Source organism: Symphodus melops (assembly GCF_947650265.1).
Source record: "Symphodus melops genome assembly, chromosome: 7".
Taxonomy (NCBI): Eukaryota; Metazoa; Chordata; class Actinopteri; order Labriformes; family Labridae; genus Symphodus; species Symphodus melops.
Window position 1 is genome coordinate 4522005 of NC_136697.1, and position 13675 is coordinate 4535679.

Genomic DNA, 13675 nt, shown 5'->3' on the forward strand with positions numbered 1-13675 from the left:
ACCTTGATCTCTGTGTTTTGATGACACGTGTGTGTGTGTGTGTGTGTGTGTGTGTGTGTTTTCCCTGCCCTTGGATGATGATGATGATGATGATGTGATTGTCAGTTGTTGCCAGAAGAATCAGAGGTTTTGTGAATGTAGTTTTTTGTTTTTACAGTTCAGAAAAAAGGGAGGGAAGTTTAAAACATTTTCAATCTTTGACTTTTAAAGATCTAAACTGTGAGGTTTGTATTTTTTTTTTATAGAATACACAGACGTAGCGTTGATAAAACCTAGTTGACGAGATCTGTGTGAGCCAATGATGGGCTTCATAGTGTCTCCCCTGATTTATACACACAGCATATGAAACTATAAACACAAATCTGAGAGACGTGATGCTCTTTGACTCCAAACTGCTGAACTCTGAGCACAAATCCAATGAACTCACATATCATTAAAAATCCCAGAAAATCTCTGAACACAAACTGCATCACTTAGGACACTTTGAGACTCACTGGCCTTTACAATTCAACACCCTGATTACTCATGTTGAAGAACCCATTTAGTCATGTGACCGAGTATAAAGGGTCCTCAAGTGTACAGGTTCAAGGTGAGGAGAGGGAGCACTCTGTAACAGGTTTCACCGGGGATGTAGCACTGAAGTCTGGGCTCTCTCTCACACTCTCTTTTCCGGTTGTTCCTCGTATGACCAGCAGAGGGCTCTGTAATGACGTGAAAGAAACAAGTGAAGCTGCTCTTTGCTGATGTTCAGGAAAGATTACATGTAACATCCTCTTTCTTTCTTTCTTTCTTTCTTTCTTTTTCTTTTTTTTTTTTTACACTTTTTAATGAACTCACTGAAAGCTGACCTTAAGGGGTTTGAAGTCAGAAGACAGGTCTGCTACAGTGAGCAGCATTATGCATGGTGTGGATTCAGTGTTTTGCTAATGGACACTTCAGGAGAACCTCTTCCTTTGTTCGATCACAACAAGATTTCACTATCACCAAGGACAGTAATGTTCATGTTTGCACTGCTGTTGTTGTTGTCGCTGGTGGTGGTCTTATACCAGTGGCACCAGAATGAGTTCTGAAGTCTGGCTATGTCCCCTCATGCAACCAGCTCAGGATCATCTTCTTCTTCTTCTTCTTCTTCTTCTTCTTCTTCTTCTTCTCCTTCTTCTCCTTCATCTTCTTCTTCTTATGTTCATATCTACTAACTATCATCACTGACGTTTAATATGTATTCACATTATTTGACCAGAGCATTCATAATTAAGGTGTGCAGAAACCTCTGCTTATGATTTACAGTTCAAACTGTTTTAACATTGAATTGATTCTTACTGATGTAGCCTCTAAAGAGTATTAACCTAACCTATAGCTCATGTAAAGTCAATAAAAACAAACAGCTTCAGACATCTAAATGTTCCCTTCTTTTCTTCTCTCATTGTAAATGCATCCCAAAAAAAAAGTGTCGTAGATTTACCATGAATTCACTCCGCTCTGTCTTCAAAGCCCAACTAATCATGGGCCTCAGTTGCTCTTCTTGGTGGGTAGATTTGATTGGATGTAAAGGTCAAACACGTTACAGGTCTCTCCTATGAGCTGTATGAATTAAAGGGGACATATTCTGAAAAATCCACTCTGACAGTGTTTTTGAAGATTTATTTGGGTAACCTGAGTGTCTACAGACCCACAACATGTGAAATAAATCCATCCAGTCCTTTGTTTGTTTGAATGAGTCTTACCACACAGAGACAATGCCCCATTTCAACATTTCTCCACTTGTGACATCACAAGTTGGATTCTGGTAAAAAAAACCCCAAATAAAATAAAAATCCTTTCCCCTCCCCTGGTATCTCCACCTTCAGCCTAGAGCAAAACTTTTCTGCAAGTGCGCTATTCAACAAGTCCTCCAACCTATACGACCGTAGAGCTCGTCTGTCACGTATCACGACACACAGGAGCGTTTCCTAAATTAGCGCCGCTACCGGCGAACGGAGAAATGCCAGTAAATGGTCACCCTGCACCGTCACACTGCTTGGTAGGCTAACTAAGGTAAGTGGTAATTAACTATTGTTTTGGGAAAAAAGTTAGCTAGCTTGGACTTGGGTTAGGGTTAGGGGTCAAACTTTATTCAATGACGAACACACATTCACCGGATTCACTGTACGTCCGCTAGAGGTCGCTTGACTCTAAAATGTAAATATGGGTCGTAATTTTACGCTTGTACAAATGACCAGCGGAGTCGTAGAGGTTGGAGGACAGGCTGGCGGTATTTTATTCTCTCTATGGAGGGATGTCTTCCTGGAAAACTCAGGGGGGGGGGGACCGGAGGGTCGTCGGTTCTTCTCCAGCACGGACTAAGTCTGGAAATTGGTTTGGTAGCTGAAGAGGTGCCAGTCCACCCTCTGAGCACTGCCGAGGTGCCCTAGAGCAAGGCACTGAACCTCAAAACTGCTCTGGAGCGCTCGCTGTGGGCAGCCCCTTCACTCTGATTAATGCATGCCACTGGAATCCTGTTTGTGTGCACGAGTGTGTATCTCAGTCTGTGTGTGTTGATGTCCATTAAATAGAGTGTAAACCAATTTCCCCCTGCGGGATTAATAAAGTATATATCATTATTATTATTATTATTATTATTATTCTTTATTGAACATGCTGCTAATTTTAGTTCCTGATTGATATTCCCCAAACACAACAATAAGGCCCTGTTTCCACCAAGCGGACCAGGCGGTCGGGTTCTGTCTGGCTCGGTCTGGTTCGGTAGGGTTCAGTCTGGTATGGTCGGGTTCAGTAGGGTTCAGTCTGGTTCGGTCGGGTTTAGTCTGGTTCGGTAGGGTTCAGTCTGGTATGGTCGGGTTCAGTAGGGTTCAGTCTGGTTCGGTCGGGTTTAGTCTGGTTCGGTAGGGTTCAATCTGGTTTGGTAGGGTTCAGTCTGGTACGATAGGGTTCAGTCTGGTTCGGTCGGGTTCAGTCTTGTTTGGTAGGGTTTAGTCTGGTTCGGTCGGGTTTTGTCTGGTTCGGTAGGGTTAAATCTGTTTCGGTCGGGTTTAGTCTGGTTCGGTCTGGTTCAGTCTGCTTCGGTAGTGTTCAGTCTGCTTCGGTAGGGTTCAGTCTGGTTCAGTCTGGTACGGTCTGGTTCAGTCTGTTACGGTCTGGTTCAGTCTGGTTCAGTAGGGTTCAATCTGTTACGGTCTGGTTTAGTCTGGTTTGATAGGGTTCAGTAGGGTTCAGGCTGGTTCAGTAGGGTTCAGTCTGGTACAGTAGGGTTCAGTCTGGTTCAGTAGGGTTCAGTCTGGTTCGGTCGGGTTCAGTCTGGTTCAGTCTGGTTCGGTAGTGTTCAGTCTGCTTCGGTAGGGTTCAGTCTGGTTCAGTCTGGTACGGTCTGGTTCAGTCTGTTACGGTCTGGTTCAGTCTGGTTCAGTAGGGTTCAATCTGTTACGGTCTGGTTTAGTCTGGTTTGATAGGGTTCAGTAGGGTTCAGGCTGGTTCAGTAGGGTTCAGTCTGGTACAGTAGGGTTCAGTCTGGTTCAGTAGGGTTCAGTCTGGTTCGGTCGGGTTCAGTCTGGTTCAGTCTGGTTCGGTAGGGTTCAGTCTGGTTCGGTAGGGTTCAGTCTGGTTCAGTAGGGTTCAGTCTGGTTCGGTAGGGTTCAGTCTGGTTCAGTAGGGTTCAGTCTGGTTCAGTAGGGTTCAGTCTGGTTCAGTAGGGTTCAGTCTGGTTCGGTAGGTTAAGCATTTATTGGCATTTCCACAGTTAGAAGTTGGGAATGGTCCCAAAGTAACAAATCTGATCCATCCTACTTTCTTACTAACCTTCTGTTGGCGTGCCAAGCTTACCTAGTCGACACTAAAGGAGGGAGCTAGACACTGCAGTCCATTGATTGGTTAAAACAATAATATTACTAATAATGACTAATACATTTCAAGGCTATTTGTTGTTTTAAGTGACAATGTCAGCGTGTATGATCTTGAGGGTTTTGGAGGGGTTCCTCCTCCTCATTGTTGCCTTTTGTTAACTGTGAAGCATTTTTCTTCTTCATTCAATTCAATGGCGGGCTACAAGGTGTGTCGAGCTGCTTTGATGTTATGCTGTTATGTCGCTGACACAGCAATTGATCTCCAGCCAACATTCAAACCCAAGTAAAGGTACGGTGAGAGAGGCAGAGCGTATCAAACCAAACCGAGCCGCTCGGTGGAAACAGGGCTTAAAGGTACACACATTTTGCAAAGTCACAGGGGAACAAACTTACTGGACAGCCAATAGCAACCAACTGCTCATCAAAAAGGACTTCATGGATTGGGTAGACAGTGAGTAACTTATCATCAGTCTGCAGAGTAGAAACTAATTACTTGTCAGAGAATGACGTGGCGTAAACGTTACTCAGAACTGAGTCATTACACCAGCATTGCTTTTGTGTATCTTATGGTAAGGTCTGGCATCATAACGGCTTGTTATAGAGATAAGGTTGTATGGTTGCTAAGGTTACCTGTATTTCATAATGGTGGATATATCATTACGTCAATTTAAAAATCCTAGGCTGGCTAATTACATCAATTTAATTTATTTAAGTGGAAACAGAAGCAAAGGCTACTTGTGGATAATAACCGAAGAAGAAGCATCAAATGATAAATATCAAATCTGAAGTCTGCCGAGTAAGTCGAACAAAAATAGAGTAACTGCAGTGTGCGTGTGTGTGTGGGTGTGTGTGTGTGTGTGTGTGTGTGTGTGTGTGTGTGTGTGTATTTGTGTGTGTGTGTGTGTGTGTGTGTGTGTTCATCCATTCCTGGGGTGCAGTGGAGCATCCATGGAGCTGATAGGAGCTGAAGTGTAATTGTGTCAGAGCAAAGACCCAGAAAATACAGAGAGACAGACAGATAGATAGAGACAGGAAGAGAGAGAGAGAGAGAGTTCCCCCGTTCACCCTGAACTTCGCTAAATGTCATCCATAAAGGCATTTTACTAGTTTGTAGGTCTGCTGCACACAAAATGTTGCCTGTTGGACTCTCAGTCTCCCACGTGCTTCACGTGCTACATAATACATGATTCAGCTGAGCACACGCTTTCTTGATTTCAAAGGATAATAAAGAAACCAGAGCTGTTAATTAAACCTTTCTAAGATAGGATGTTAAAAAGATGTTCATGAAGCCAGCACCGTTTCTTCAGGCTATTTGTTTGAGATGCTCAAGAGCACGTCAGCAGTGCGGAGAAACAAGCTCTGCTGCCTCGTTTACTTGATTTGATGTTTATCTCGGTCTGTGGCTGGAACCATTCTGGTCTGACCCTCTGCCACTTAGGGACCACATCTGAAGGCCATTACTGGAGGTCACCATGTTGGACATGTTGTCTCAAACTAACTTACAGTCAGCCTAAAAAGAGGTGGAGCTAAGCCAGGGCTTAACCCCCTTTTGTGTTTCTACTTTCAAGTCGAGAACGTTTATTTGAAAACACATAAATAGATAATACATAAAAATAGCACATCAAAGGGATGTTCTGTCTCCGACTGGTCCTATGACAAACTAATGCTTGCTAAAGGTTCCAGGTTTGTTTTGAAAGTGCATCAACCGGCAGTGGAGGAATATGGACTCTGTTTTAGCTGCATTTGGAGCAGAACTGGTTTGATGTAAATTTGTGACAACAGGCGTCGAGGGGTTAAGCCTCTTTGAAAACAGCTACAAGACGCCTGCCTGTCAGTCAATAATTACAGTATCCTGGGACTTCTGGGTAATCCACACACATCACTGTCAAAAAAAGTCCCAATCAATACTATGAACAGTCATGTCTGTTACACTGGTGGACTCATCATTAAACAGGAAGTATGTCATAGCCGTAAACAGAGTGGTTGATCTGGGTCAGGTTCAGGTGACTGTATTTAACTGCTGGTAGATTTCTTTGCAGCCAGCAACATCAACATCCACCATGACACACAGATTACAAGACAAATAGAACAATGAACTACACATAAGAGAGAAGATCTACTAAAACATTATAAAAACATGTAAGTACTAAAAAGGTTCATTCAAGTCGTACTCAGGCTCCACCAATCAGGGCACAGGTGAGAGAGGAGTCCCCCAATAAGATTGATTAAAGCAGTTTCTCTCCAGGCAGGATACAAGTACGTTTTGACCATGAAAAAAAGGAATAAATGAATCAGGTGAGCAGACACTACAGCTTGTTCCATGCTGTGATAGCAGCAGGAGCAAAGCTGTTTTTGACCAGCTTCGTTCTGACCCTTGTGAGCCTCCGTCCAGAGAGGAGAAACTGAAAAGCTCTGTACAGGGGGGGGGGGCATCATTTGAAATCGTGGTCGCTATCCGCTGATACTGCCTTGAGTACAGGGACGTCAATCAGACGACTGGACCATTTAACAACGTGATTAAGGGAGTTTTTCTCTTTTAAAGATTTATTGACACCAAAGACAAGGACAAGACTGAGTCAATAAAAGCAGGATAAAACATTGTCATTATGCTTCGATCAACATGACAGTATGACCGTTTCCTTGGACAGTACAGACACTAGTGAACCTTTTTACACACTGCTCCACAGTCTGTACCAAAGTTACATTTTGAATCAATGACAGACCCAGGATCTGAACTTTGATTACAGTGGCATCGGTGACATGAGTTTCCCTCCTAAAGTCAATGATCATGTCTTTTACAGATGCTCAGCTGGAGGTAAGACTCCTCACACCGCTGTACAAACTGGTCAATTACTGGACTCATTGTCCTGAAGCAGAAAACAAGAAGAAAGGCAGGCTTTGGTTCATCGAAACACCAATCTGATCTTCAGCTTTGAGGCTGAGCTGAGCGACATTGCAGCCTTGTTTAAACTGTAGGACAACAGCGTCATTTTAAAAAGCACACATGTTCTCTAACACGATCGAGAGAACCTCTCCAACACGTTTCCATCAGCCTGCATCGATCCTCTCATGTCTGAGAAAAAGAGAAAATACTACATAAGAAGAGGGAGGAGGGGTGTGCAGCGTTACGGCTGTGAAGTGATACTGTAAATAAATATGGAGGAGCATCTTTGAGTGCGAAAGGTTACAGTGATGATGAGATACACGAGCGGCAATAAAAGATGAATTCATTTAATGTGCTGTTATCTTTAACCTTATTCAAAATGATGATTGTTAACTGTTTTGATGTTGTGATTTTTTTCCAAGTTTCCCAGAATGCAGCAGCTCGTCTCCTAACTGGGACAAAGACGTGTGTGCACTGGCTTCTGGTACAGGATTCATTTTAAGATTCTTTCACTTGTTTTTAAATCTCTATATGGGCTGGCCTTGGAATACCTGTCTGACCTCATTGTGGTCCACCAGCCATCGGGAGCCTTGAGGTCCGCTAATCAGATGATCTTGGATGTTCCTCGATCCTTTTTAAATCTAGAGGAGATAGAGGAGCGTTCAGAGTTGCAGCTCCCACTCTGTAGAACTCCTTACCTTTGACTGTGCGCACTGCGAGCTGCCTCTCCACCTTTAAAACACAGCTAAAAACACATCTGTGTATAAGTGTCACTTTTATTGGGTTTTTATTGTGATGTTTATTGTTTTTGCTGTTTTTACTGTAAAGCACTTTGGTTGGCCACTTGCTGTTTTAAATGTGTTATACAAATAAAGCTGACATTGACATTGACATTGGCAGTGCAGAGCAACATATATTTGTGTTTGGTTGATGTTGCCTCCACCATCCAGAGGATATGAGCACTTTGAGCTTTAGATATTAGCTTCTCTGAAGTTTTAACATAGTGCCTAACGAAATGGGGACACTCTGGGTTTTTCCCCAAATTGTTTTTTTTTCATTCAAGTTGTCCGTCCAACAGACATCCTGGACACCCTCTGTTGTGAACAGTGACACTGAAGACTTACATATTTAGTTAGTGTGTGCTAGCCAATTAGAGGGACAGAGTACAGAGGGTCTTCCTGTAACGCTTCAAAACCAGACTCAGTTACAGAGGAAAGTCCAGGACACAAAAAGCAGGTTGTAAGTCCTTTACTTGAATGTTCGTAGGTCGAACACAAGAAGGCAGTCAGCGAGGGCAGAAAAATCCAACAATGGCAAATCCACAAAACCCAAACATTCAGTCAAAAGTCAAAACCGGGCAAGCAAACACAAGGTGAATAGGGCTGGATAGCATGAAACACTAGTCATACTATGACAATGTGGTGGAAACACAGGGTATACATTCAGGTCAGACTAATTGGAACAAAAGGTGGGAAACAGAACAATGGCAGGAAGTCAGGTTAGCAATCATATAAAAGCAGCAGATAGCAAAATAAATCAGGAAGAGAGCACAAAACACAAGAAAGCAACATGTTGACGAACAGAGTGTCACACTTCCTTTCACCAACTGAGGGACAAAAATACAGTGAACTGCTGAATATTGTCATTCAACCAATTATGTGAATAAGAAGATATGTAGAAGTGGGTATGCCTTACGGTGCTAAAAAACAACCCTGCACTACACCACTGTGCTTACCTTAGGTCCCATTTTCAGTACTCACACACTCTCCTGTCCATCCCTTGGAAGACATCGATTAGAGAACCACAATAACATTTTCTCGGCCTCATGGTGTTTGTACAGGAAGGTTTTCTTTTTGGATATGTAATTTTCCGATGTTACACCCTGAACCATAATATATACTTGTCTGCTTGTTTGACGTCTCTGTCTCATTAATAACAATCACCTTTTAATTGGAGTACAAACTCTGCCTCAGTTGTCGGTTTAGCTGACCTACTTTTAGGCCACTTTGGTCAAAAGTAGAAAAGTAGTTGTTGTGATTGTTTTTCGAGATGCGGTTCAATGAACTGTCTCGGATCAATACGGTTATCAAGATGTGTGAAGTTGCTAGATGTTGTACACTGAAAGAGTACATATCGTCCCCCTTCTCCACCTTTTTAAACAGGCCCTCTGTGCTCTAAATGAAACTTCTGTGTTTTTGTGTTTTGGTCCAAATATAACATGAATCAAGCAGCAGAGGAGGTTTGTGACCCTGTAGAAACCAGCTCTCTCTGAACGCTCTGTTTTGGTGTGTGTGTCTCTTTAAATGTAATAAGCCACGCCCCCTGAGTTTACCCCACAGACATCACTCCTCTGTAGAGACAATAAAAATGGCCGACCTGCACAAAAGTTTAGCTCTAGTCTGGAGGTGGAGTCCATGGGGAGAGATATCATGGGAGGGGAGGGGTTTTTGTTTTTAACAGAATCCCACTGTGACATCACAAGGAGAGCACATTTGAAACGGAGCATTTTTCTCTGTGTGGTAAGACTTCTGCAGACCACAAACAAAGGACTGGATGGATTTATTTCACATGTTGTGGGTGTGTAGACACTCAGGTTACCCAAATAAATGTTGAAACACACTGTCAAATTAGCTGCATTTTAATGGGACAGTAAATTAAACAACTGTTCCTTTGGTCAGTGAAGACTCATTCAGTGCTCACAATGCACCCAAAAGATCTGAGACTAACCTTTTTCACTTATTGCATCTGTAGTTTTGAGCATTCTGTGTGACTAAGTACACGGACGTGAGCAGCTCTGATTTGATTTAATGATTAAATAGGCCACACAAGTCACAAGCTGAAAACCTGATGACTTAAAACCAAATTAGTACTTCAGTTGTTTGCTTTAGAAATAAAACACAAGCTGTCGTTTGAAGAAAAACCTGAACTACATGAAGTCGACTCCGAGAAGAGATTGCAGATTGGTGCACCATCCTCACAATGACATTGTGCACATGTGCAGAACAGATACGGTCAGATGGTTGGACAGTGATGTCTCATACTGTTTGACAAATCGGTGGTATCACAACGACCTGGAGTTCAAATTTTAAATAAACCTCCCATTCCTTCCAGCATCTGTCATCACGTGAAACAATGATTCGTCGTCCCCGTGTCAAAACAACATCACGCAGATTTCTCTCTCCGGCCTGCTGGGATGCAAAGTCAAAAAAATGTAGAGCACATTGAAGGCTTATTTGCTTCTTTTCTTTTCATGGAAATCACATTGTAATGATGATAAATGGACAGTCAACTGCATATATAACAGCAATTAAAAACACACAGAGGCCTTATGAAACATCTATTGTTGGCTTTTTGTTCTCCTATCTCTCTCAGTTTGCTGCTTTGTAATATTTTCTCATTTTGTATCTTTACCATTCCGACCGTGACATTTAAGTGCATTTGAATTGATTTGAGAGAGAAAAGTGAGAGAGGGGGGAGGGAGGGAGAGGAGAGGAGGGCTGGGGGGATGGGAGAATGTTGCCATGACAACTGCCATAATAATCATCATAATGATTGATGTGCTGCGCTCCACTTCTCCCTGTTTGGACTCTCTCTCTGTTTTTTTTTTTTTTTCTCCAAGTTTGTCTGTCCGTCTGTTTGGTTTTCTGTGTGTGTGCTGTTATAACAGGACATACTCATGTGGCGATGAACATGCAGGCAAATACAAACACAAAAACACACCTTCTGATGAGACATTGTTTATTTCACCAGAATAATGCTTCATAAGACAGATCCCCTACTTGTGTAAGGAAATTATTAACCTTATACTGAGATTAGAGAGGAGCAGGGAGGAAGAGATAAGAAGAAGAAAAGAAAGGAAAAGAAGAAAAGAGATAAGAAGAAATAAATTAGAGAAGAAGAAAAGAGGAACAGAGAGGAAGAGAGAAGAAGAAGAAAAGAGAGAAAAAACAACAGACAGAAGAAGAACAGAGGAGAAGAAGAAAAGAGAGGAGCAGAAATACATTAAAGAAAAGAGAGGAGCAGAAATACATTAAAGAAAAGAGAGGAGCAGAAATACATTAAAGAAAAGAGAGGAGCAGAGAGAAGAAGAAAAAAATGAGAGAAGAAGAAAAGAGGAGCAGAAAAGAGGAGAAGAGATGTGGCCTGTTTAGGAGCATGAATCAATCTCTCTGTGTCATTGCATTAGTCCATTCAGGCGTTCTGTGTGTGTGTGTGTGTGTGTGTGTGTGTGCGTGTGTGTGTGTGTGTGTATATGTGTGTGTGTGTGTGTGTGTGTGTGTGTGTGTGTGTGTGTGTGTGTGTGTATACAGTGTCATAATAGACTACATTTCTGTAATAAACTCCGACCAAACTGCTCTATAAACATTAAAATAGATGATTGTACTGACCCATCTGAGTCACTATTAGCATCCAATCAGGGGAATTTAGACAAACAGAAAAAAACATTATACAAGCCTCCTGTGTTGGCGAGCTGGACGCTGTTTCTAACGTTCATTGGAACAAGTTGTGCCTTTTGAATGTGAACCCTCTGATATGAGATGACATCCTTTTAATTGCTTTCTTGTCCATGTATTAAGACGGGCCGCAGCTCAGTGGCACAGATAAAAGCACAGCTTTTTTTATGCATGAAATATTAGGAATGTCTCTTCCCATACAAATACTGTATATATATGTACACACACACACACACACACACACACACACACACACACACACATATATATATATATATATATATATAAACATATGCATGTTTGTGTTGCCATGACAATAGTAGGTGTTCCATTCCCATATAATGATGGTTATTGTCCTCTACTATCTAATACGATCTTGTACAATAACAGGCAGGCACAGCAAAGGTTCAAAGGTCATGCCTCAGCCTCTTCTCCTCAGCCTTTCATAATGGACGATTGATGACTTTTCTTCTTTAAAAAAATGATTGTTTGACACCTTTCTGAATGTGCTGGTGTCTCTGTGATGTACTCCCATCACACTGACTCTGTTCATTGTGTTACGTGTTATATTGTAAATACTTCATGTCATGTTGACATACCTGAAAGATCTCCTATGACATTCCCCTCATACTTCAAGAGACAGTTTTGGAAATGCAGCTGTTTGCTCTGTTGACCGTCAGAGTTTGGTTGTACCCCTGTCACGTCTGTAGATGGAGGCAGCAAACGATTAGCTTCACTTAGCATTTCAGAGTTGAATCATGGGCAAAAAATTAGCAGCTGTTCGTCTTTGCCAAGCAAAACACATGTTCTGACTCAATACGTTAGTGTCAGCTCTCCTCTTAAAGTGGTTTAAATCAAGGCGCCAAACATAATGCTTCCCTTCTCTCCTGACTCTGAGTCAGAAAACCAACATGGCTATGTTTCCAAAAATGTCAACAACTTCCCAAAGCCGAAGCTGGAAGAGCAAAACGTCTGTCAACGTGACAAACAGCAATGACTTGAAACCCTGTGATCCAATTTTGTTTCCTTATTCACTTTCTGTCGGGCACTCCTCCTGTTAAGATGTTAACGTGTGAGTGTGTGTGTGTGTGTGTGTGTGTGTAGGGCAACCTGTCAAAACGGAGAAGACCTCATCGCCACATTGTTATCTATGAAAAATGACAAGCTGTCAGCTATACTATCTCTATCTCATCTTAACTCTCTCTCTCCCCCTCTCTCTCTCGTTTGCTCATACACAGACACACAAACACAACTAACTGATCTATCTTAATTTGACCCACTGTCATTAGGGCCTGAAGTTATGCAATGAGTTGTGGGGATCACATAAAGGCAGCAGCCTATCATAAGCCAGAGTCTCCCTCTTTGCATGCTTATGACCCCGTACATAATAACACATAGACGGGATATTGTGCAAACTGTTTAAAACAAAAATAAAGTCGACCCCAGAAAACAGTTTGATGTTCAAACAGAAGCTGAAATCTGAGGCTTCTCTTTGATTTCAGATTTTGATTTTGATTTCTATTGTTGCTGTCAAGCAGACAACCCTTCAAGCAGCATCACATTTCAGTGTTCGTGTTAACTAAACTCTGATTGGATGGTAGACATTGAGATCCAGTTAAGTTCTGCCCACTTCAAAACCGTTACTAGAGCTCCCCATCCTCCCAAAAAAGGCTTAAATCATACAGAATAAAAACACAATAATAATGACAGATAGAAGATTGTGTTCATTTTTGATTTTAGGTGGGGTCGTTATTTTAAATGCCCTCAGCAACAACTAAGACATGAGATGCCATATTGGATCTCAAACCAGTTTTCTTCTTGGCTTCATACAAGACAGCGTAATTGCTTTTTTGTGTTTTGATTGCTTTTCTGGCAAAGCTGGTCTTCAAATAAACATATTGTAGGAGCCGTTTTGTGTTTATTGTTGGCATGATGTTTATTACTGGATATGTCTTTATATATTATTTTCCACTGGGGACACTGAAGGGGTGTGCATATAGTGGCATAGGCACAGGTAGGGGGAGCACATACAGTTTGCACTTATTGTAATGGCAATTTTCCAATTTTTGTTCCTATGTTCTGATGATTGCCATAAACACACAGGTAGGGCTGGAATATCATATATATTATTCTTTATTATATTATTATATAATACTTCATCTGCGTAAGACTTCAATCCTACCGGTGTGTTTATGGCAATCATCAGAACATAGGAACAAAAATCATTGGAAGAGAGGAACAAAAAATTGGAAAATTGCCATGACAAATATTAAGACAGAACTTCAAACTCGTGTTATTGTCTCACAGTCGTTCTCTTGGTGTGTTTGAGAAAACAAAACAAACAATATGTAAATAGTTTTCTCTAATCGTCGGTGACAGTCAGTCACAGCTGCTTGACAGATGAATCAGTCTGTGCTGGAAATTACGTGGGGACATTTTGGATTTCTTTTAATGAGCCTGGATTAGTTAAACATGTTAGCCACGCTCTTTAAACACTGAAC